This window comes from Manis pentadactyla, chromosome 3 (genome assembly GCF_030020395.1).
Source record: "Manis pentadactyla isolate mManPen7 chromosome 3, mManPen7.hap1, whole genome shotgun sequence".
Lineage (NCBI taxonomy): Eukaryota > Metazoa > Chordata > Mammalia > Pholidota > Manidae > Manis > Manis pentadactyla.
In genome coordinates this window covers 140,915,475-140,938,513 of record NC_080021.1, presented here as the reverse complement: position 1 = coordinate 140,938,513, position 23,039 = coordinate 140,915,475, and the positions used below count along the sequence as shown (strand labels likewise).

The 23,039-nt window shown below is 39.5% G+C and overlaps 1 long non-coding RNA gene across 1 annotated transcript in view; it reads right to left on the bottom strand.

Moving 5' to 3' along the window:
- Window positions 1-22,131, bottom strand: part of LOC130682975 (uncharacterized) — a 30,136-nt gene extending 8,005 nt beyond the window's left edge. Inside the window, exons 1-4 of the long non-coding RNA XR_008996491.1 lie at window positions 22,005-22,131; window positions 19,710-19,907; window positions 4,836-4,996; window positions 4,565-4,670 (exon numbers count right to left, since the gene is read on the bottom strand). This is a non-coding gene — a long non-coding RNA (uncharacterized LOC130682975). The remainder of the gene's footprint in view (window positions 1-4,564; window positions 4,671-4,835; window positions 4,997-19,709; window positions 19,908-22,004) is intronic.
- Window positions 22,132-23,039: the final 908 nt, after the last annotated feature.

Here is a 23,039-nt window from a genome sequence, read left to right as displayed (position 1 = left end):
AATCCCGGACGAGCCCCCAAATGTTGGATTCTCCCAGAGGAGAGCGCCGCCCCAAATCACTTACAGAAGGCGTCTCTTGATGCAACAAGCAAGAGGAATTTATTCAGAGACCAGCTAGCTGGGGTCCAAGTGTCAGCCCAACGCAGCGGGTCTCAACAAGGACCCCGAGCACTTAGAGTCAGAGGTTTTTATAGCATTTTCAAAAAGGGCAGTATTATTCTACAAGCACATCACATTGTTTTTCCAAAAAAACACATACATTTTGGCTGATGCCACATCCTGGGGGTCTGGTGAGATAAGATCACCCTCGGAATGTTAGGGTGGTTCTTAGTAAGGTAAGCTTGGTATGTATGATTAACTGATTGAGGTTGGCTAACTAAAGGTCACTGCAATCAACGCTGGCTGACTAACTTGTTTTTCCAGGTTCTAATATTTTCCTATTTTCTTCCTTCTAGGTTAGAAAATGGAGTCTAAGCTTTTAAGATGGCTATACTTATGCTAACTTTCTATCTTCAATAAGGTTAATTCTTAGTGAAAGATTCTACAGAAGATTTATTCTAGAGCTCAATGTTTAACATAGAGTTTTAGCAGGGGGGGTTTCCTTGCATGTAGTTACATTGCTCTGACTACAGATATTCCGCCCTGCCCCCTCCGGAGGCCCTCACCCTCCTCTGACTATATCCACGGTCCCTGTCTCAATAGTATCTACTTAATACTTTCAATTTCAGAGTATCTAAAATATGGAAGCTATATTGATCTGCTTTCACAACAAGGCTTGCTTTTATTGTTTGAGGCTTCAATGCTTTTATGCACATATACAGACTGAATTTTTTTTTTTAATTACTCAAACATATATTTTATTTTAGAAGGCCTTAATTACTACTGCTTCTTCCTAAATATTGTTATTTTTTGGCTCTCTGCTGCCTTCCTTACTATTTAGTTCATTAGCTGTGTTCCTTCTCTTGTTTTTCTTCTGTAACCTCCTTATATTTTCACTTGCCCTGTTCAAGCTGTTATTCACCAATGCCTGCCCTTCATGCTACTCCTTGAATGGTCTGATTTCTGCTACTTGTTTGCAAGTGAGTTGAAAGAGGATCCATCTTTTTCCAGGGATACAATAGGATTTTCTGATGGAAAGCAGACATAGAAAAATTCATGGTTGGAAATAAGATGGGATTGTTTGGTTGAGAAAAGAGCAAGAGAGAAAAGAGATGTTAGGAGTTTGAGCTTGTGAAGATAAGAAAGATGCTGAGCAGAAAATGCGATGTTACCTTTCTAGAGGTTGGGATTATGGATTTTAGCTCTGACCATACTCCCCCATTAGCAATCACTGGGCCTTTCAGGCTTTGTGCAATGAGCTGAACCCAGTCTACAGAGTCTTTTCAACTATACTGAAAAGCAGTGAGTGATCCAACAAGTGAAGTGAAAACTTCTTGGCACGGGAGTACACATGGCTTTAAGAACACATGAACATTATAAGACAGATATTATTGTCATTAAAAACAAGCATCAGGAAGTCTATGTCTTGATTTATTATTTTCAAACTGGTTAGCAAGGTAGAGAAAACCTTATAAAACTTAATTTAAATGCATAATACACATTTGAACACTGGGTACCTTTTTGGTTAGTTTCAGGAAGGTGATTTTTAAATGCTTACAGGAATCATATTTGGGTGCTAGGAGGATTTTTTTTCACTGAATGATTTGCTGGCAGATGATATAGTGAGTTGTACTTCCATAATTTTGTCCTTCTGAATTAGGGAAAGATAAACTGAAGCAAATGACAAAGATATAACAGCATGTCTTAATTTTAAGGGGTATATATGTGTAAGTTTGAGAATTCAAGAGCTAATTGTACCCTTATCAATTTTGTTATTCAAAATATTCTTATATTTTAGAACTGTCAAAATTGAAAATAACAAATTTCATTTTTAGAGAGTTCAAAGCACTCCATTAGCATATCTTATTTCCCTTGAATCCCATTATATGTTTCTTTATAAATATTTGTTTCTCTTTTTTGTATTATCACTCTATTTGTTTCTGAAGGAGGAAAAGTTGTCAGTTAGAATCTATACATTGCCGAAATCTTAGAACAAATCTAGATTATCCAGCAAGTTGGCATTCTATTTATCAGCACATTTTATTATGATAGAAATTCTTTATCATGAAGGCTAAGGAGCCTGTTTATTTTTTTTAATAGGTCAAGAAATGGATCAGAAAATCTGCAGGAGCTTTATCTCTGTTCCTAGCTCTTCATAATGACAAAGCTCTCCTTGGCTAATGAGGATGTCTAGATGATTTCAAATATATAGAGAAAAGGGGAGAAGAGGGCAGTGGACTTGTAAGAGAATTCGTATAATTGCAATGATTGAATTCAAAGGATTGGAAATAGTTTGAGAGGAGTGAAGTGTGACAGGCCCCAGTCTGATAACTCATATACACCCAGTTTCTTATGAGAGGGGTTGTAATCACATGAACATAAAGGAAAATAGATAGACTGTTTTGTGTACTAATTGTCTTAAAAAATGGAATTCTGGACAAAAATCTGGTCTTAAAATTTCCTTTCTCTTTTTTATGTGAGTACCATATTTGTTCCACTTATATTCTAGTGGTACATTTAATGGTGGTACCACTTATTATAAAAAGTGGTAAATTTACTGATTTGCTATGCATTGACTTACTGAAACACTTTATTGAGCCCTTAAATGGGGTAAGTGGGATAGGCACCGTCTCCTACAAATTGAAGTTCTCATAGTCAAAATACATTGTAAACATAAGCGATTGGAAATCAGTGCAAATATACTCTTTTCATATAAAAATTATTTTTTATTCAGGTACTTGGTGTCACCATTACTAGTCCAGATATTGTACTAAGGTATATGTTACTTTCAAAAAATAATTCAAATTCACTATTTTGTCCTTAAGTTCTTACTTTCATTCTAATACCTATTTTAACTTTGGATTCTATTACTTTATCTTGGGGAATCTGTACTGCATCCCAGGTTAGTATCAACTTTGTTAGTAATTACAGTAGAGTTAATATTATCCTGTTTCCATTTTCACACCTCTTAAAGGAAAAAAAATATCCTTAAATATGACCTAAATTATATTTTGTGTCATTCCTTTACATTTTCTTCCATTAATTCTTAAAATGCCAGCTCTAGTAACATTTTCTCTCTGAAATTATCCCTGCACAGTCACTCTGATAAAGCATTAAGAATACCACAGAAAAGTATTTAAATTTCAATTACTCCTCTTACAATTTAGTGTAACTGTTCATTCTCCTGTGCCTTTTTGACCAAAGGCTGTGTGTGCACTGGGAGGGCAGGTACTGTTATCATCTTTTTATCCTGGTTACATGCACAAAGTCAGAGCTGTGTAGCTCAGTAGATGTTTTATGAATCCATTCAGTCCTGTTAAAAATACTGTGTAAATCCTCTTATTTTACATTTTTGGGACTTCTATCTTTGGATAGGAAAATATAAGCATAGGTCTTGATCTTGTTTTCATTCCATACCAATTAAATTGCATCTCTTTCTTGTCTGTAGGAAAATTTAAAATCCCATTCTGTGACTTAATTTGAAAGATTATGTTCAGATTGAGAATGCAAATTGATAACGGTTAGTTAGTTTGCATTATTTTATATCGCATTTTATTTTTCATGAAGGCATAACTAAGAATTAAATTCAGGTGTAGTTATGTTTGGCTTTTATATCCAAGAATCGCTTATGTGTCTTAATCTTTCTGGTGATATAATTACTTTCTGTGCAAGGGCATGTGAGCATGTGCATGTGTGTGCAGCCACTGACTGGTCTTCTGAAGCAACACCTTTGTTATCACTGTCCTTACCTTTCTTTATCAACCCAAGTCTCTTTTTTATTTTTTCAGTGATAATGGCTTGAAAGACTTCGCAGAAGTTTTGTTTTGTTTAATTTTGGTAGTTGGTCCTCTTACTTGGAATTAAGTAGATAAAATAATTTTGACTTTGGTTAACAAATCTGCACCCTCCTCCCCTTTGATTATTAGCCTGAAATAGTATGAACTTACGATACATATTTTTACATTATTACGTTTACAACATGTACTAATAACTAACATAAAGAAACATCTCATTCTGCGATTTTTCCAAGATTGTTTGGTATGAAAGGGAAACCAAGAAATTCAATTCAGTTAACACACATCGGTTTAGTGCCTGCCACATTACTGGGGAAAGGACGTATGTAGATGACTAAGACAGTTCCTGACTTAGCAATTTTTATGGGAGATTTTTAGTTTTAATAACTTTAATACAAAGCAATATTGGATACAAGTTTTACCAATCATATAAGTAATTAGGCACTGAGACAATTAGAAGAATAAGGAAATGAACACATTTTTTTTCCTGATGAAATAATGATTAAGTTGGGATTTGAAGAATAAAATAAGAATGGGTTTTGAGAAAAATGCGCAAGTGGAGTGTAGCCATTTTGACCGAAACTTAAGAATCTGAGGATGAGGTGATAGCTTAGATGTTGGAGACACATTTTATTGAGCAATGAACGTCTAGTTGAGAAATCAGTACTTACTGTGGTAAGCAGTATGTCACCACGAAGTTTTCTGAAGATGGTGTGATCTGATCCAACTCTACATTCTTGAAAACATATGCAAAGGTTCATAAGCCTTCTGTATGGTCTATGTCAGAGAACAGAAAAAAAAAAAAGGAAATACTACAGTAAACTAAGGTTTCCAACTTGTATCTCATATACATAATTTGTTTAGTCTGGACAGATTTTTCTACCATATGAATTAGGTGTCAAATTTAGAATGGAGATTTCAAATAAATATGATGAGCCATACATCTAAGAAATCTAGAGGTCTGGTCTCTATGCTGGCATGGCAGCGCTTGTGTTGAGGTGAGCAGTGGTCGCCGCATTTCTGTGGGACCTGTGTGTGGGTTCACCGCCGTCCCCATCAGGTCTGACTGTTCCCTGCCTGTTTCTTGAGGCACTTATTAAAACCTGATGAACAAAAAGGAAGATATAGTCAGAGTTTCGAACTTATCATATCCTAGAAAATAATAATTAAAATAGAACTCTGGAAGTATGTTCACTGGTTATATGAACTGGAATTTTATTTTTTTCCTTAACCACTGTGCTTAACTCTGCAGTGTTAATTATAAGCACACTACCAAATTAAAGATTAGTCTAAATTGATTACTTTTAGCAATATTTTAAAAACATGTTTTACTTCTCACTGAGTGGACCATGAAAGCAACATAAAAAAGTAAAGTGATTTGACTTATGTAACAAGGTGCTTTTTTTTTGACAGAAGAGTACTAGTAAGAAAATGAAAGAGAAATATTTTGTCCCGTAAGAGAAATAAATGAATTTTGGAGATTTAGCCATATTTTAACATTGATAATTATATTATCTCTACTTGTAATAAAATTTCAATTATATGTGCTTTTTCATATCCTATTATTTATAATAGCCACCATATTTTTTAGATAGGTTTTTGAGTGAGAATGTTTAATGTAAAAAAAATTTTAAGTGCTTTAGATTCCTCTGCAAAACAAATACTGTCAAGTGTGAACACTTGCTGAAAGTTATTTTTTGACTGATCATGCATAAAACAATGTTAATATCATATAAACTAGTATAGCACAAAGAAGAAATTCTGTGCAACCTCACAGAACTTTTCTCTCTTCTATTTCTAAGCTCTTCCTAAATTTTAGGTCTGTCTTTGTATACACTGTTCCTCTTACCTGGAAGTCTCCCTCTTTTTCCCTTTCTAGCCTAATTTCTATTCAGGTCCAGTTTAGCTGTCACACCCTCCATGCATGTTTCCCTGACCTCTCTTCCTTAGGTTGGGTTAAGAATGGAGTATGTAATGTTTTATGGTTTACAGGGTTTTGTTTTTGTTTTTTTGACATATACCATCCTATTTGGGCCTTAATATCTTCATTCATTCGTTCATAGCTTATTTATAGAACATTTGCGAAGCTCTCAGTCTGTGCCCCAGGTACTGAAGTAAGAAGAGGTTTCCAGAGGTGGAACAAAGATTTTTTTGTTCTCAGGAAACTCACCATTTAGTAGGGGAGGGAACTTAGCCTGTGTAGTTCAGTGTGTGAGTTCAAAAATTGAGATTTGCCCAAGTGGAAACACAAAATAGGTGGATGCAGTTGAGAAGGTGGCCAAGATGGGCAAAAGAGAGACAGGAAAAATATTTTGCTGAGTTTTGAAGACATCAAGTGAGTTATCTGGGAATAGAGGTGAAAAGAAGAAGAGGTGGATGGGAAACAAGTAACTTCATGGTTCCATTGAACAGTCTTTTTTTAAAAATTGTTTTCATCAGTTAAGCTCCCAGTATGGTCTAGGTTGTATGCACAGTAATCTGCATGGATTCTTGATTACAGGCAGAGTCTGAGGCCCAGAAAAACTAACTTGCCTTACCCAAAGTATATTTTACCTTGTCATTCTTTGCATCTTATTTTCTAAATTGGGGGTGTTAAAATACTATAGTTGTTATTTTTCAAATATATATGAATGAGTGAAGTCAGGTTTTTTCTAAAGTCCAAAATCTCTCAAAACATTTTCTGTAATTCATGCTTGTTTTCTGTATTCAATTATTTTGCCCATTGTTTTATATGTTAAATTCTTATATTTTCAGTATATTCTTACTGAATATATTTCAGTATATTCTTAGCAAGTTTGGGTTAGATAAGACAGAAGGCATCAAACACAGTTCTGTCAAATGGCATCCAAATAGATAGGAACAACTCCTTTTTCTAAATCTATTTGAAGTGCTAACATTAAAGTATCACATAAAACTCCAACTTTATAGTATCTACCTTCTTTTTAGTAATTAACTAATAAATGAGTGGCATATTAGACCAGTATTCCTCCTGGGATAACATTGTATGGAGGGATGTATGGAGAAAATTTATTCTGTTTCCAAGTTACATTCATTGGAAATATTCCTAAAATGGATTTGACAAATAAATATAATTCCAGAAGGATCTCACCAGTATCTTAAGAACTAGGATATCTACATAACTTAGTAAAGGAAAAATTTCAGGTTACATTTCTTTACTTTTCTTATGAGAAGAAATTTTAATCATGAATAAACTTTTATTTTAAAGACAGTAAGTTATTTTTCAACTTAATTTTCTTAAAATTGGACGCATTTAGTAAACATTATAGAGCTATAACTCATATAATATTAATTCAAGAGCTATCGAGTGCTCCATTGGTGACTGAGGGGCAATTTGAAAACATAAATGAGTTCATTCCTATGTTTGCTGTATTATCAAAGGGGAATATAAGTATATGTCTTTAAAATGTTAATTGCCTTTGAGTTATATAAAAATTAAAGTATGAAAAAATTAGAAAAAAAAGTGGATCAGTTATCAGAAATCTAATACTGACTATTACTGGCTGAGTAATCCATTGGAATGAAGGATCCTCATTGTCAACTGAGAGGATTAACTAATTTATTTATAAGGTTCAGTTCAATTCTAAGTTTTATTTTATAATTCACTATTCTAATAATTTATAAATACTGAAAACCAATGTTTAGTATTGTGGGACTGTTATACACAAATCTGAAATTCTAAATGAATGGCAGAGGTCAGCAAATCTTCTATAGGTTGTCTAGTGGAAAAAAGGGGAATTCAGGGAAACACATAGACCAAATCTACAAGTTTGGATTAATTTTTATTTTTAAAATGGTGGATGTTTAAAGATGCCATACAGATTCACATAGATTTTAAGTAGGATATTATAATTGAGAATACTTCCTTTATTACTCATACACAGTTTCCTAGGAGAGAAATGATACTGAGTTTGATTAGCACCTACAATGTACTGTGAAAATCTTGAAAATTTTGCCCATTTAAGCTTCATAATAACCTTATGATATAGACATCGTTATTCCCATTTCACTCATGAGGAAACTGAGATTCAAGTCACAAAACAGCCTGATGGAGACAGGCTGTGAGCCTCGCTTGTCTGACTGAAGCTGGTGCTCTCGTCACCACGCTGCGCTGTGGCCTAGAACATGGAGGTGCTTTCTGAGCCTCCCTCTCCTCCATTATTAGAAATGCCCCTGAAACAACAAGGGGGTGATTGTGATAAACCAAGAGAGCAAGACAGTAAAGTACATTTGGTAACAGGGATTCTGGGAGACTGAGAGAAAAGATATTAAAATTTTGGTTGATCATAAAGATAGGAAAATAATGCACTGACGCTTGTCAGATGTTTGCATTGTAGGCCAAGAGGCTTCTAAGATGTCTAAGACAGGGTGGGAGTGGGGAGAAAGGAAGAACAAGTGGTACAGATCAAGTCAGGTGTGAAGTGAGTCTAGTGGAGGTGAACCCTAGGGGCTAAAAAAGGTTTGCCGATGAGGCACAAGCAAAGCAATAGCAGAGTTTACTTGGTGGGTGGAAGAGATACCAGTTTTTCAATATGGGCAAGTAGGATTCAAACAGACTTTTAACACTTGTTCAATAACAGAATGAAATGATACATAAGAAGGTGCTCTTAAAAAAGTTAAAAGGTAAAATCAGTATAACATAGTTTCACATAATTTAATGAATTATACATTTTTAATGAAGGCAAATGATCCTGGACTCTAGGAATCCGAAGACTGATATTCCTTTTTTCTTTATTGCTTCTTATAGCATCACCTGAGATAGAAACACTGGAATAACATTTACCAATCTTTTATTAATTAATATGGTAACAAAATATTGCATTGAAGTAACATCTAAAATTATAATACCACAATATATTTTTAATTTTCCATAAGTTGTTTCCCATATTAATAAATTGGGCTTGTATGGGAAAATCAGTGACTGTCACTCTCACTTCTGTAATCTGAACATTCTAAATCCTGAAAATCAAAAGTTTATCTCAAACACATCCTAAAAAAATAGCAGTAAGAAGTGGTCTCATGATGGTGTTGCCAACCCTGATTGTGAAACATTTTACTATGGACTCTTTCCCTCATAGATTGTGCCTAATAAAAATGTTTCTGCTAAAATTTGTAGTGTAGTAGTAACTTTGAGAAATACACAGAAAGGAAATGTTTGATCAAATTACTCCTTAATTACTCCAAAGCTGGAGTGGCTGGCTTTGTTTTGCCCTCCTCTTCTGAAGAAATCAAACTGAAAAGTCAGGAAATTAACTTTTATGGAAATTGAGTCATGTATTAAATGCATTTCCAACTCTGATACTGTTTTAATAACCAGTAAAACTGAGCTGAGTTGTACTACAAATTGAGGGATCAAGACTTCAAATAAGCAGTTCCATTTCCTTCATTATCCCTATAATTGGCTGGCCAAAAAGTCACACAATAGAATATTATTCAGCCTTAAGTAGAAAACAAATCCTACCATTTGCAGCAACATGGATGGAGCTAGAGGGTATTATGCTCAGTAAAATAAGCCAGGCAGAAAAAGACAGGTATTAAATGATTTCACTCATCTGTGGAGTATAAGAACAAAGAAAAAAACTGACTGAACAAAACAGCAGCAGACTCACAGAACCCAAGAATGGACTAATGGACTAACAGTTACCAAAGGGAAATGGACTGGGGAGGATGGGTGGGAAGGGAAGGATAAGGGGGAAAAAAGGATAAGGGGGAAAAAAGGGGGGGGCATTACTATTAGCAGACATAATATAGGCGGGGGGTACGGGGAGGGCTGTACAACAAAGAGAAGACAAGTAGTGATTCTATAGCATCTTACTACGCTGATGGACAGTGACTGCAATGGGGTACGTGGCTGGGGGGGATTTGATGGGGGTAGTCTAGTAAACATAATGTTGCTCATGTAACTATAGATTAATGATACCAAAAAAAAAAAGAGAAAATCTGAACCACAATTATATTGTGTGAGGACCTCAAGTAATCAGTCAGAATATAAAACCCATGCCTTTTAAATCAGTGGCCCATTTCCAAACCATAATGGCTTCTAGACATAGTCTAGAATAGGAATGGATCCATTTTTTAATTTAATCCTGTTAAGGAAGTAATGAAATAGTAAGATTAAATTAACAAAAGGAGAAAGCCTTGATGGGGTTAGGAAATAAATCAAACCCAGGTGCATGATGGAAGTACTATATTGGAAGCAAATGGGAGTAAAGGGACTCAGTGATGCCAGAAACAGTGGAAGAGGTAGGACCAAATATACAAGAACACTATGTTTATTGTGGCCACTCAGGACATTGTGTAGAATCTTGCCACTAACGCCTCTACATTTCAGGATATGGATCCACTTCAGATGACTTTTGTTTTAAGAATACCTCTTGAAATTGACAAACACCTTATTAACTTTAGAGATTTAGATTTTCCAAATAGAAGAACCTCCATGTCCTGCAACTGGGCTTGGATAGTCTTCTTTTTACAACTCTTGTACTGTTGTTACATCAAGTTTAGAATTTGTTACAGATATTTTGTGTTTAACAAAATACTTTTATTGAATAGTGATAGTTGAGTTTCGTAACCTTCCACTTTGTAAATCCACCTCCATGTTATCTGGTCATTTGAGACACTTGAGCACTGAAAAAAGTTCTCAATTTTACAACTGGGAAAAAAAAATTCTGGTGCAGTGGATGTTCACAGATGATGAGCCACAAATTTGGAGATGCTCAGCCAGTCTTTCTGGAAATATCCATTGAGCAGAGTTGGAATATGTAAGTAAAATATTATTATTTGTTTTTATTTGAAACTTAACCTCATTCCAAAAGGGATTCTGGTAGCATAAAATACAAAGAAATAAAAGTAAAAATAAATACATGGGGTATCTACAGTAAGAACTTTTCTAACCAATTTTTTTCTAACCCAAGTAAAGAAGTTGGACAGAGAGGAAAACGAGATGGGAAAAATAGGCTGAAGCTAAGGTTAATGCCTGAAATTCAAAACATAAGGTTACATATTACTTTCAGAGGTGACTTTCACATTTGACTCTTAACTTCCAGCAGCCCAGTCAAAGATAGAATGCAATCAGTTGTACAAGCCCACTGTTACTAAGGAAAAACATTTCCCCCAGGTCCACAGAAAGGCACTGTCATACTGAAAAAAAAATAATAAAGCCTTCAAAAACATCTCCATATAATCTCTAATAAATACACCTATAATAAATACAGAAAAGAATTAAATAGGGCTACATCTTACTATAGTCTTTAACACAGGGAGGGAATAATGCCAAAGCAAATTTCCATAAACATCATGCTATAAATGCCCATAATGATGGGGCACAGGCACACAGCTCTCCCAGATCTGGTTTAAGCCAAAAGTAAAATTTAGAAACAAAGAGATTTGCAAATAACAAGATTCAAACAAAAGATTAGTACATTCTAACATTACTAAAGGACAAATTTAATGAGTAAAAGCAAAATAAATCAGTAAATATTTTGAGAAAAAATGCTGAGATTAGCATAATAAGAACAGGAGAGACTTATCTTTTTTTTTTTTTTTTTTTTAATAATTATTTTTTTATTGAAGGGTAGTTGACGCACAGTATTACATTACATTAGTTTCAAGTGTACAACACAGTGGTAGAACATTTATATACATAATTCGAGGTTCCGGCTATCACCCTACCAAGCTGTTACATTATCTTGACTATATTCCTTATGCTATACATTACATCCCGGTTACTTATTTATTTTACCATTGGAAGTCTGTCCTTTTTTTTTTTTTTTTTTTTTTTTGTGAGGGCATCTCTCATATTTATTGATCAAATGATTGTTAACGACAACAAAATTCTGTATAGGGGAGTCAATGCTCAATGCACAATCATTAATCCACCCCAAGCCTAATTTTCGTCAGTCTCCAATCATCTGAGGCATAACAAACAAGTTCTTACATGGAGAACAAATTCTTACATAATGAATAAGTTACATAGTGAACAGTACAAGGGCAGTCATCACAGAAACTTTCAGTTTTGCTCATGCATTATGAACTCTAAACAGTCAGTTCAAATATGAATACTCATTTGGTTTTTATACTTGATTTATGTGTGGATACTACATTTCTCTCTTTATTATTATTATTTTTAATAAAATGCTGAAGTGGTAGGTACATACAAGATAAAGGTAGAAAACATAGTTTAGTGTTGTAAGAGAGCAAATGTAGATGATCAGGTGTGTGCCTGTAGACTATGTGTTAATCCAAGCTAGACCAGGGCAATAAAACATCCACGTATGCAGAAGATTTCTCTCAGAACAGGGGGGGTGAGGTTCTAAGCCTCACCTCTGTTGATCCCCAATTTCTCACCTGATGGCCCCCCTGCGACTGTGCCTGTCTTAGGTTGTTCCTCCCTTGAGGAATCTTACCCGTCTCTGGCTAACCAGTCATCTTCCGGGGCCATACAGGGAAATGTGAAGTTGGTAAGTGAGAGAGAAGCCTTATTGTTTGAAAAGGTTAGCTTTTTACATCTTTGCATATTTATGCCCTGTGGCTTCTATGCCCAGCATTTGTCTTGAGGTATCTTTACCACTTGGAAGAATTATGATACTCGATAAATTTGATACGAGGCACGAATTCTATGTAAGGGTTGTAATTAGGAAGGAAGAAGAAAAGCTATAGAAGTAGCAGGCGGAAGAAAACATGGGAAGATTGATTATTTCTTTGGCATATCTTCTTGTAGAGTACTTCAGCATGAATAGGTTTTAAGCTACTACTTAAATTGCGCACACACATTAACATAATAGGAGTACAGTTACATAACCAAAGCATATCTGTAATTACCAGCCATCTCCAGTGAAACCAAGAAATCCAGTTAGGCACCTTAGGCATTTGTGAAAACTTATCTATGACATGGTGGATATTGTCCAACTGAACTTGAACAGTCTGAGAGAAATCAGACAAATTAAAACAACCCATTCCTGGGGACTGTTCACATGCCATATGTTCTTTTAACAGTAAATAGTCTGTAGTTGTAAGACTTAGGAGCGCTACAATTTGCACTTCTCCAAATTCTTGGTTGAGTTCCAACAGTATAGATCCAGTCAAATTTGTTGTTTTACTGTATGCACAGGCCAGTTTAGATATCTCCTTCCTCATTCCCATGGCAAGTCCAGGAACGGGTGGGATGAGTGCATCTACAGCTGTAGCAGTGCGTGGATCTTTGTTGGGGTTTTTTGATGATCATCTTCTGGCATGAGTCTTCCAGAGAGTGCAGATGTTGGAAGTTCTTTTTCATATCGTATCTTAGTTCATTTTTGGGGTAGCCCAATTAGGCTTTGATCCTCTGTATAAACACAAACAGACCCTTTGCCTACACTTTTATATGCCCTTTATACCCTTGTGTAGAACTCGTTGGAGGTTACCACACAGGAACTGCCCTTTTTTTTTTTTCTTTGTTTTTGGTATCACTAATCTACACTTACATGACGAATATTATGCTTACTAGGCACTCCCCTATACCAGGTCTCCCCTATAAACCCCTTTACAGTCATTGTCCATCAGCATAGCAAAATGTTGTAGAATCACTACTTGCCTTCTCTGTGTTGTACAGCCCTCCCTTTTCTCCTACCCTCTCTTGCATGTTAATCTTAATACCCCCCTACTTCTCCCCCCCTTATCCCTCCCTACCCACCCATCCTCCCCAGTCCCTTTCCCTTTGGTACCTGTTAGTCCATTCTTGAGTTCTGTGATTCTGCTGCTGTTTTATTCCTTCAGTTTTTCCTTTGTTCTTGTATTCCACAGATAAGTGAAATCATTTGGTATTTCTCTTTCTCCGCTTGGCTTGTTTCACTGAGCATAATACCCTCCAGCTCCATCCATGTTGCTGCAAATGATTGGATTTGCCCTTTTCTTATGGCTGAGTAGTATTCCATTGTGTATATGTACCACATCTTCTTTATCAATTCATCTATTGATGGACATTTAGGTTGCTTCCAATTCTTGGCTATTGTAAATAGTGCTGCAATAAACATAGGGGTGCATCTGTCTTTCTCAAACTTGATTGCTGCGTTCTTAGGGTAAATTCCTAGGAGTGCAATTCCTGGGTCAAATGGTAAGTCTGTTTTGAGCATTTTGATGTACCTCCATACTCCTTTCCACAATGGTTGAACTAACTTACATTCCCACCAGCAGTGTAGGAGGGTTCCCCTTTCTCCACAGCCTCGCCAACATTTGTTGTTGTTTGTCTTTTGGATGGCAGCCATCCTTACTGGTGTGAGGTGATACCTCATTGTAGTTTTAATTTGCATTTCTCTGATAATTAGCAATGTGGAGCATCTTTTCATGTGTCTGTTGGCCATCTGTATTTCTTTTTTGGAGAACTGTCTGTTCAGTTCCTCTGCCCATTTTTTAATTGGGTTATTTGTTTTTTGTTTGTTGAGGCGTGTGAGCTCCTTATATATTCTGGACGTCAAGCCTTTATCGGATGTGTCATTTTCAAATATATTCTCCCATACTGTAGGGATCCTTTTTGTTCTATTGATGGTGTCTTTTGCTGTACAGAAGCTTTTCAGCTTAATATAGTCCCACTTACTCATTTTTGCTGTTGTTTTCCTTGCCCGGGGAGATATGTTCAAGAAGAGGTCACTCATGTTTATGTCTAAGAGGTTTTTGCCTATGTTTTCTTCCAAGAGTTTAATGGTTTCATGGCTTACATTCAGGTCTTTGATCCATTTTGAGTTTACTTTTGTATATGGGGTTAGACAATGGTCCAGTTTCATTCTCCTACATATAGCTGTCCAGTTTTGCCAGCACCACCTGTTGAAGAGACTGTCATTTCGCCATTGTATGTCCATGGCTCCTTTATCAAATATTAATTGACCATATATGTCTGGGTTAATGTCTGGATTCTCTAGTCTGTTCCATTGGTCTGTGGCTCTGCTCTTGTGCCAGTACCAAATTGTCTTGATTACTATGGCTTTATAGTAGAGCTTGAAGTTGGGGAGTGAGATCCCCCCTACTTTATTCTTCTTTCTCAGGATTGCTTTGGCTATTCGGGGTCTTTGGTGTTTCCATATGAATTTTTGAATTATTTGTTCCAGTTCATTGAAGAATGTTGCTGGTAGTTTCATAGGGATTGCATCAAATCTGTATATTGCTTTGGGCAGGATGGCCATTTTCACGATATTAATTCTTCCTAGCCACGAGCATGGGATGAGTTTCCATCTGTTAGTGTCCCCTTTAATTTCTCTTAAGAGTGACTTGTAGTTTTCAGAGTATAAGTCTTTCACTTCTTTGGTTAGGTTTATTCCTAGGTATTTTATTTTTTTTGATGCAATTGTGAATGGAGTTGTTTTCCTGATTTCTCTTTCTGTTGGTTCATTGTTAGTATATAGGAAAGCCACAGATTTCTGTGTGTTGATTTTGTATCCTGCAACTTTGCTGTATTCCGATATCAGTTCTAGTAGTTTTGGGGTGGAGTCTTTAGGGTTTTTTATGTACAGTATCATGTCATCTGCAAATAGTGAGTTTAACTTCTTCTTTACCAATCTGGATTCCTTGTATTTCTTTATTTTGTCTGATTGCCATGGCTAGGACCTCCAGTACTATCTTAAATAACAGTGGAGAGAGTGGGCATCCCTGTCTAGTTCCTGATCTCAGAGGAAATGCTTTCAGCTTCTCGCTGTTCAATATAATGTTGGCTGTGGGTTTATCATAGATGGCCTTTATTATGTTGAGGTACTTGCCCTCTATTCCCATTTTGCTGAGAGTTTTTAACATGAATGGATGTTGAACTTTATCAAATGCTTTTTCAGCATCTATGGAGATGATCATGTGGTTTTTGTCTTTCTTTTTGTTGATGTGGTGGATGATGTTGATGGACTTTCGAATGTTGTACCATCCTTGCATCCCTGGGATGAATCCCACTTGGTCTTTGTGTATGATCCTTTTGATGTATTTTTGAATTCGGTTTGCTAAAATTTTGTTGAGTATTTTTGCGTCTACGTTCATCAGGGATATTGGTCTGTAGTTTTCTTTTTTGGTGGGGTCTTTGCCTGGTTTTGGTATTAGGGTGATGTTAGCTTCATAGAATGAGTTTGGGAGTATCCCCTCCTCCTCTATTTTTTGGAAAACTCTAAGGAGAATGGGTATTATGTCTTCCCTGCATGTCTGATAAAATTCCGAGGTAAATCCATCTGGCCCGGGAGTTTTGTTCTTTGGTAGTTTTTTGATTACCGCTTCAATTTCGTTGCTGGTAATTGGTCTGTTTAGATTTTCTGTTTCTTCCTGGGTCAATCTTGGAAGGTTATATTTTTCTAGGAAGTTGTCCATTTCTCCTAGGTTTCCCAGCTTGTTAGCATATAGGTTTTCATAGTATTCTCCAATAATTCTTTGCATTTCTGTGGGGTCCGTCGTGATTTTTCCTTTCTCGTTTCTGATACTGTTGATTTGTGTTGACTCTCTTTTCTTCTTAATAAGTCTGGCTAGAGGCTTATCTATTTTGTTTATTTTCTCAAAGAACCAGCTCTTGGTTTCATTGATTTTTGCTATTGTTTTATTCTTCTCAATTTTATTTATTTCTTCTCTGATCTTTATTATGTCCCTCCTTCTGCTGACCTTAGGCCTCATCTGTTCTTCTTTTTCCAATTTCGATAATTGTGACATTAGACCATTCATTTGGGATTGCTCTTCCTTTTTTAAATATGCTTGGATTGCTATATACTTTCCTCTTAAGACTGCTTTTGCTGCGTCCCACAGAAGTTGGGGCTTAGTGTTGTTGTTGTGATTTGTTTCCATATATTGCTGGATCTCCATTTTGATTTGGTCATTGATCCATTGATTATTTAGGAGCGTGTTGTTAAGCCTCCATGTGTTTGTGAGCCTCTTTCCTTTCTTTGTACAGTTTATTTCTAGTTTGATGCCTTTGTGGTCTGAAAAGTTGGTTGGTAGGATTTCAATCTTTTGGAATTTTCTGAGGCTCTTTTTGTGGCCTAGTATGTGGTCTATTCTGGAGAATGTTCCATGTGCACTTGAGAAGAATGTATATCCCGCTGCTTTTGGATGTAGAGTTCTATAGATGTCTACTAGGTCCATCTGCTCTACTGTGTTGTTCAGTGCTTCCGTGTCCTTACTTATTTTCTGCCCAGTGGATCTATCCTTTGGGGTGAGTGGTGTGTTGAAGTCTCCTAGAATGAATGCATTGCAGTCTATATCCCCCTTTAGTTCTGTTAGTATTTGTTTCACATATGCTGGTGCTCCTGTGTTGGGTGCATATATATTTAGAATGGTTATATCCTCTTGTTTGACTGAGCCCTTTATCATTATGTAGTGTCCTTCTTTATCTCTTGTTACTTTCTTTGTTTTGAAGTCTATTTTGTCTGATATTAGTACTGCAACCCCTGCTTTCTTCTCACTGTTTGCCTGAAATATGTTTTTCCATCCCTTGACTTTTAGTCTGTACATGTCTTTGGGTTTGAGGTGAGTTTCTTGTAAGCAGCATATAGATGGGTCTTGCTTTTTTATCCATTCTGTTACTCTGTGTCTTTTGATTGGTGCATTCAACCCATTAACATTTAGGGTGACTATTGAAAGATATGTACTTATTGCCATTGCAGGCTTTAAATTCGTGGTTACCAAAGGTTCAAGGTTAGCCTCTTTAGTATCTTACTGCCTAACTTCGCTCGCTTATTGAGCTGTTATATACACTGTCTGGAGATTCTTTTCTTCTCTCCCTTCTTGTTCCTCCTCCTCGATTCTTCATATGTTGGGTGTTTTGTGCTGTGCTCTTTCTAGGAGTGCTCCCATCTAGAGCAGTCCCTGTAAGATGTTCTGTAGTGGTCGTTTGTGGAAAGCAAATTCCCTCAGCTTTTGTTTGTCTGGGAATTGTTTAATCCCACCGTCATATTTGAATGATAGTCGTGCTGGATACAGTATCTTTGGTTCAAGGCCCTTCTGTTTCATTGTATTAAATATATCATGCCATTCTCTTCTGGCATGTAAAGTTTCTGTTGAGAAATCTGACGTTAGCCTGATGGGTTTCCCTTTATAGGTGACCTTTTTCTCTCTAGCTGCCTTTAACACTCTTTCCTTGTCCTTGATCTTTGCCATTTTAATTATTATGTGTCTTGGTGTTGCCCTTCTTGGATCCTTTCTGTTGGGGGTTCTGTGTATTTCCGTGGTCTGTTCGATTACTTCCTCCCCCAGTGTGGGGAAGTTTTCAGCAATTATTTCTTCTAAGATACTTTCCATCTCTTTTCCTCTCTCTTCTTCTTCTGGGACCCCTATAATACGGATATTGTTCCTTTTGGATTGGTCACACAGTTCTCTTAACATTGTTTCATTCCTGGAGATCCTTTTGTCTCTATGTCAGCTTCTATGCGTTCCTGTTCTCTGATTTCAATTCCATCAATGGCCTCTTGCATTCTATCCATTCTGCTTATAAACCCTTCCAGAGTTTGTTTCATTTCTGCGATCTCCTTTCTGGCATCTGTGATCTCCTTCCGGACTTCATCCCATTTCTCTTGCGTATTTCTCTGCATCTCTGTCAGCATGTTTATGATTCTTATTTTGAATTCTTTGTCAGGAAGACTGGTTAGGTCTGTCTCCTTCTCTGGTGTTGTGTCTGTGATCTTTGTCTGCCTGTAGCTTTGCCTTTTCGTGGTGATAGGAATAGTCTGCAGAACTGGGACGAGTGATGGCTGGAAGGACTTCCTTTCTTGTTGGTTTGTGGCCCTCCTCTCCTGGGAGAACAGCGACCTCTAGTGGCTTGTGCTGCACAGCTGCGTGCAGACAGGGTTTCTGCTTCCTGCCCGGCTGCTATGGAGTTAATCTCCGCTGTTGCCGTGGGCGTGGCCTGGCTCGGGCAGCTACTCCAAAATGGTGGAGTCGCGTTGGAGCAGGAGCTGCTGGGAGGCTATTTATCTCCGTAAGGGGCCTCCCTGCTCCCTGCAGCCCAGGGGTTAGGGTGCCCAGAGATCCCGGATTCCCTACCTCTGGATTAAGTGACCCGCCCTGCCCCTTTAAGACTTCCAAAAAGCACCCGCCAAAACAAAACAACGACCACAAAAAAATAATAATAATAATAATAAAAAAAATTTTTTTGATTAAAAAAAAAAAAAAAAAAAGGGGGTGGTCGTTCGTTTTTCTTTATTCTCCGGTGCCAGCCTCAGGCCTCTGCTCACCGGTCTTTCTGCCCTGTTTCCCTAGTATTGGGGTCCCTATCCCTTTAAGACTTCCAAAAAGCGCTCGCCAAAACAAAACAGCAAAAAAGCAAAAAAAAAAAAATGGTCGCGCGTTTTTCTTATGTCCTCTGTCGCCCAGCCTCCAGTGCCCGCTCACTGTTCTTGCTGCCCTGTTTCCCTAGTATTGGGGTCCCTATCCCTTTAAGACTTCCAAAAAGCGCTCGCCAAAACACAACAGCAAAAAAGCAAAAAAAAAATGGTCGCGCGCTTTTCTTATGTCCTCTGTCGCCCAGCCTCCAGTGCCTGCTCACTGTTCTTGCTGCCCTGTTTCCCTAGTATTGGGGTCCCTATCCCTTTAAGACTTCCAAAAAGCGCTCGCCAAAACAAAACAGCAAAAAAGCAAAAAAAAAAATGGTCGCGCGCTTTTCTTATGTCCTGTCTCCCAGCCTCCAGTGCCTGATCACTGTTCTTGCTGCCCTGTTTTCCTAGTATCGAGCACCCTGCACTCTGGCCCGGATGGCTGGGGCCGGGTGTTCGGCAGTCCTGGGCTCCGTCTCCCTCCCGCTCTGCCTGCTCTTCTCCCGCCGGGAGCTGGGGGGAGGGGCGCTCGGCTCTCGCGGGGCCGGGGCTTGTATCTTACCCCCTTCGCGAGGCGCTGGGTTCTCTCAGGTGCGGATGTGGTCTGGATATTGTCCTGTGTCCTCTGGTCTTTATTCTAGGAAGGGTTGTCTTTGTTATATTTTCATAGATATATGTTGTTTTGGGAGGAGATTTCCGCTGCTCTACTCACGCCGCCATCTTCCGCCCCTCTCGAGAGACTTATCTTAAGGCTAAGATTCTATTTTTGAAAGAGAATTGGGAAGTTAGATTCAGCCAACGACTTACCTTAAGACAGTCTTAACTGGTATGTTCCCAAGACTCGGGAATAGCCACTGTCTTAGAAAGGAACAAATGGTTTGTCCCACAGAATTACCTAAAGGAGCGTCTATAGACAATGACATATTGTCTCTCACTGGAGATAAACGTCATGAGACCACCTGACAAGCCTATGTCCCCTGGCCCTTTACCTTTATCCCATTCTTAAAAGCCTTAAAAGACAGAATCCTTAGCCCTTAATGTGCCTCCTCCTCTCTGAGGTTGCCCACACTCCCCTTTTTTGGAGTGTGTACTTTCAGAAGACGTTTTACTGCTCAACTTATTACACATTGTCTCTGTGCTCTTCCAGTGCAGTCACTTTGCTATTCCATTCCATTTTCCAGACTTAAAGCATAAGACTTTACTCTGTCCTACTCCAGATAAGCGAGTCAACTTGCGTTGATCTACCATGACTCTAACCCATTCTCCCCTTAGATTGTATTCAAATAAAACTTTCATTCTGCTTCACCACCATGTCTCTGCCCTTCAGTTCTTTCTTGCGGGAAGGACAAGAACCGAGAACAAACTCATCACCCCAACAGAACCAGCGATCAGCGGCCCTCCTATTGACTCTGCTGGTCACTGAGGCAGCAGCAACTGCCACCACCTGGGCTGATTCACGGATGCCGCTGCAGCAGTGCACGTCCCACACTTCGACCAGATTACGAAAGAGAAAGGTTCAAGGAAGCCAAACAAAGGATGGGCTCAGAAGCCCCTGGCTGGCTGGAAGGGTGTGCAGCTGCCCAGAGGGCGAGGCTAGGAGAGCCCTGGGCTCCTACTGGACACAGGGCTGCCCAGGTCAGAAGGTACTCTACTGACTTCCAGGACTGTAGAATCAGTGCTGCTGAACAGAAAGGGACAGACGCAGGTGAGAAATGACAGAGAGTGATCAAGTCTGAGGGCAGTAAGTCAGAGCCAGGGTTTACACTCATCAGAGATACATCAACCGCTCTCCTTCCCTCCAGTGTAGTAGTTCTGTGGACTAAGTGGGTGGAAGATGTACTGCATCAGGTATATTAATATTTATCATTGTTCAGGCTTCAGAATGTGTTTGTCTCGTATTTGATTGTAGGCATCAGACCTACTGAAAAATGATTACCCTAAATCAGGTAAGCTTTGTGAAACCCCAGGCTTCCCTGGAGTGTATCTCTGCATTAAGAATCTTGGTATACTAGAAATGTCACAAAAAAATTGCAGATTATTTCCTATCAACTTAATTAATTAAAAAAATTCAACCTACTGGTCAAAACTGTTTGCCTATAAGATAAAAAAAAATTTTTAATGTGAAAATGGGCAAACTGCCAAATGCACAATCTCCTTCAACTCTCAAAGTTTTTTTTTTTTTTCATTTCCTTATTTTTGCATCGGAGTTTTCAATCATACAAGCAAGTACTGTATAAGCAAGCAACCAAATGAGATTAGCTCATTTGACAGCTTCTCCAGTCCAGGAGCCACACCTGGATTCCTTTTCAGAGGCGGCGGCATTATTCGGCTCTCAGCAGGAAGTTCATAAGTCCCTGCAAAGATCAAACACACCTTAGAAGGCCCCAGCTCTACCCTGCGGCTCCGTCACCAACCTCTTTTTCGGGGTTAAAAAATATTCCACTCTGTCTTTAGCCAGGGGTCACCAATACACCACAGGCCATGGTCAGGCGGGCATGATACCAACCGCAGGACGGACACTCGTGCCACTTTGGCGGTGCACGCTTTTGACTTTGGATGCCGAGGAGCGTGACAAGGCTAAGAACACAAAGAGAAGCCCGATTCACCCCCAGACGGGCCTCCCAGGGGCAGGGAATCCTCGCGGAGGCCCTGGGGCCGAGGCTGGGGCGCGGGCAGGTGCAGAGCCGGTCCCAAGCCGATGCCGAGAAAGGCTGCGGCCGGGCGCCAGCCGGGAGGGGCGTGGCCTCCGCAGGCCGGCGCGGGGTCCCTTGACGCGGGCCCCGGGGCGGGGAGAACGACCACGGTCAGGGCGGCCAGGCGGCCGGCGCGCACGCGGGGTCACGCGCGCTGCACTCACCTCCAGCCGCGGCTCGGGCGGCCGCTCGGCACTGCGGGCCTGTCTCCCCGGTGCCTCCCGCCGCTCTCCCGCCTCCGCTGCCGCCGGATCCGCCGCGTCTACAGCCTCCGTAGCGCGAGGCCCCGCCCCCGGGCGGTGCCGGCGGCGCGGGAGGAGGTGGGGCCGAGCGCGGACGCCAGTCCCACGGTGCGTGCGCCCGGCCGCCGGCAGCCCCTCGGCGGAGCCCGGAAACCGCCGCCGTCGCGTCCCCTCCAGGCCTCCAGGCCCCTGGCGCCCCTTCGGGACGCAGCTCTGACAGAAGGAGAGGCGCGCGATGCTTCCCGAGGGGGCGCGTGGGTGGTCGCCTGCGGCAGAACAAAGGGGCCGCGACGTACAACCCAGCCCCACCCCCGACCCGGTCCGGAGGGAATTTTCCGGGACGCAGCCCAGCCGCACTCAGCGCCACGCACCTTGCGCTGGCGCGATCCTCCTGACGCGCTCCCGGGCGGCAATGCCCAGAATAGAGGAATTAAAGTATTTAGGGGGTCGGTGCTCACAGATGAGTTATTTTTCCTCCACCGACCCTTTCCAGTTGGTCATAATCTTCCACGGCAGCTAAATCTCAAGCCTTTATGTTTGGGGCTGTGACCCTCTGACTCTTTGCAACAGATGATTTCTGGGCACTTTGCAAACGGGACCTTCTGGAACTAAGGACGAAGCCCGGATGTGTGTCTTAAAACAGCACCCGGTGGTCCCTGAGCACGTGGAAGTTTGGGAAGCACCCTTAGGCCTTATGTCCCAGAGGATGCCACCAAACAAACTGATGACCTACAAGGTGACCATACTAGAAAATTCTAAAGCAATATTTCTTAACCCTGACAGCCCAATATTCTTGTTACTATTGACTGACGCCCTGTTCCACCAAGCCCTCCAAAGCCAAGGAAGTGTTGGACATCAGCTCTGGCTTTTCTGACTTGACTTGCATCACTTCCCTCTTACGGTCTAGTGACCTTAGGTGGCCACCATCAGGATCTTCACACGGGTACAATAGATTCA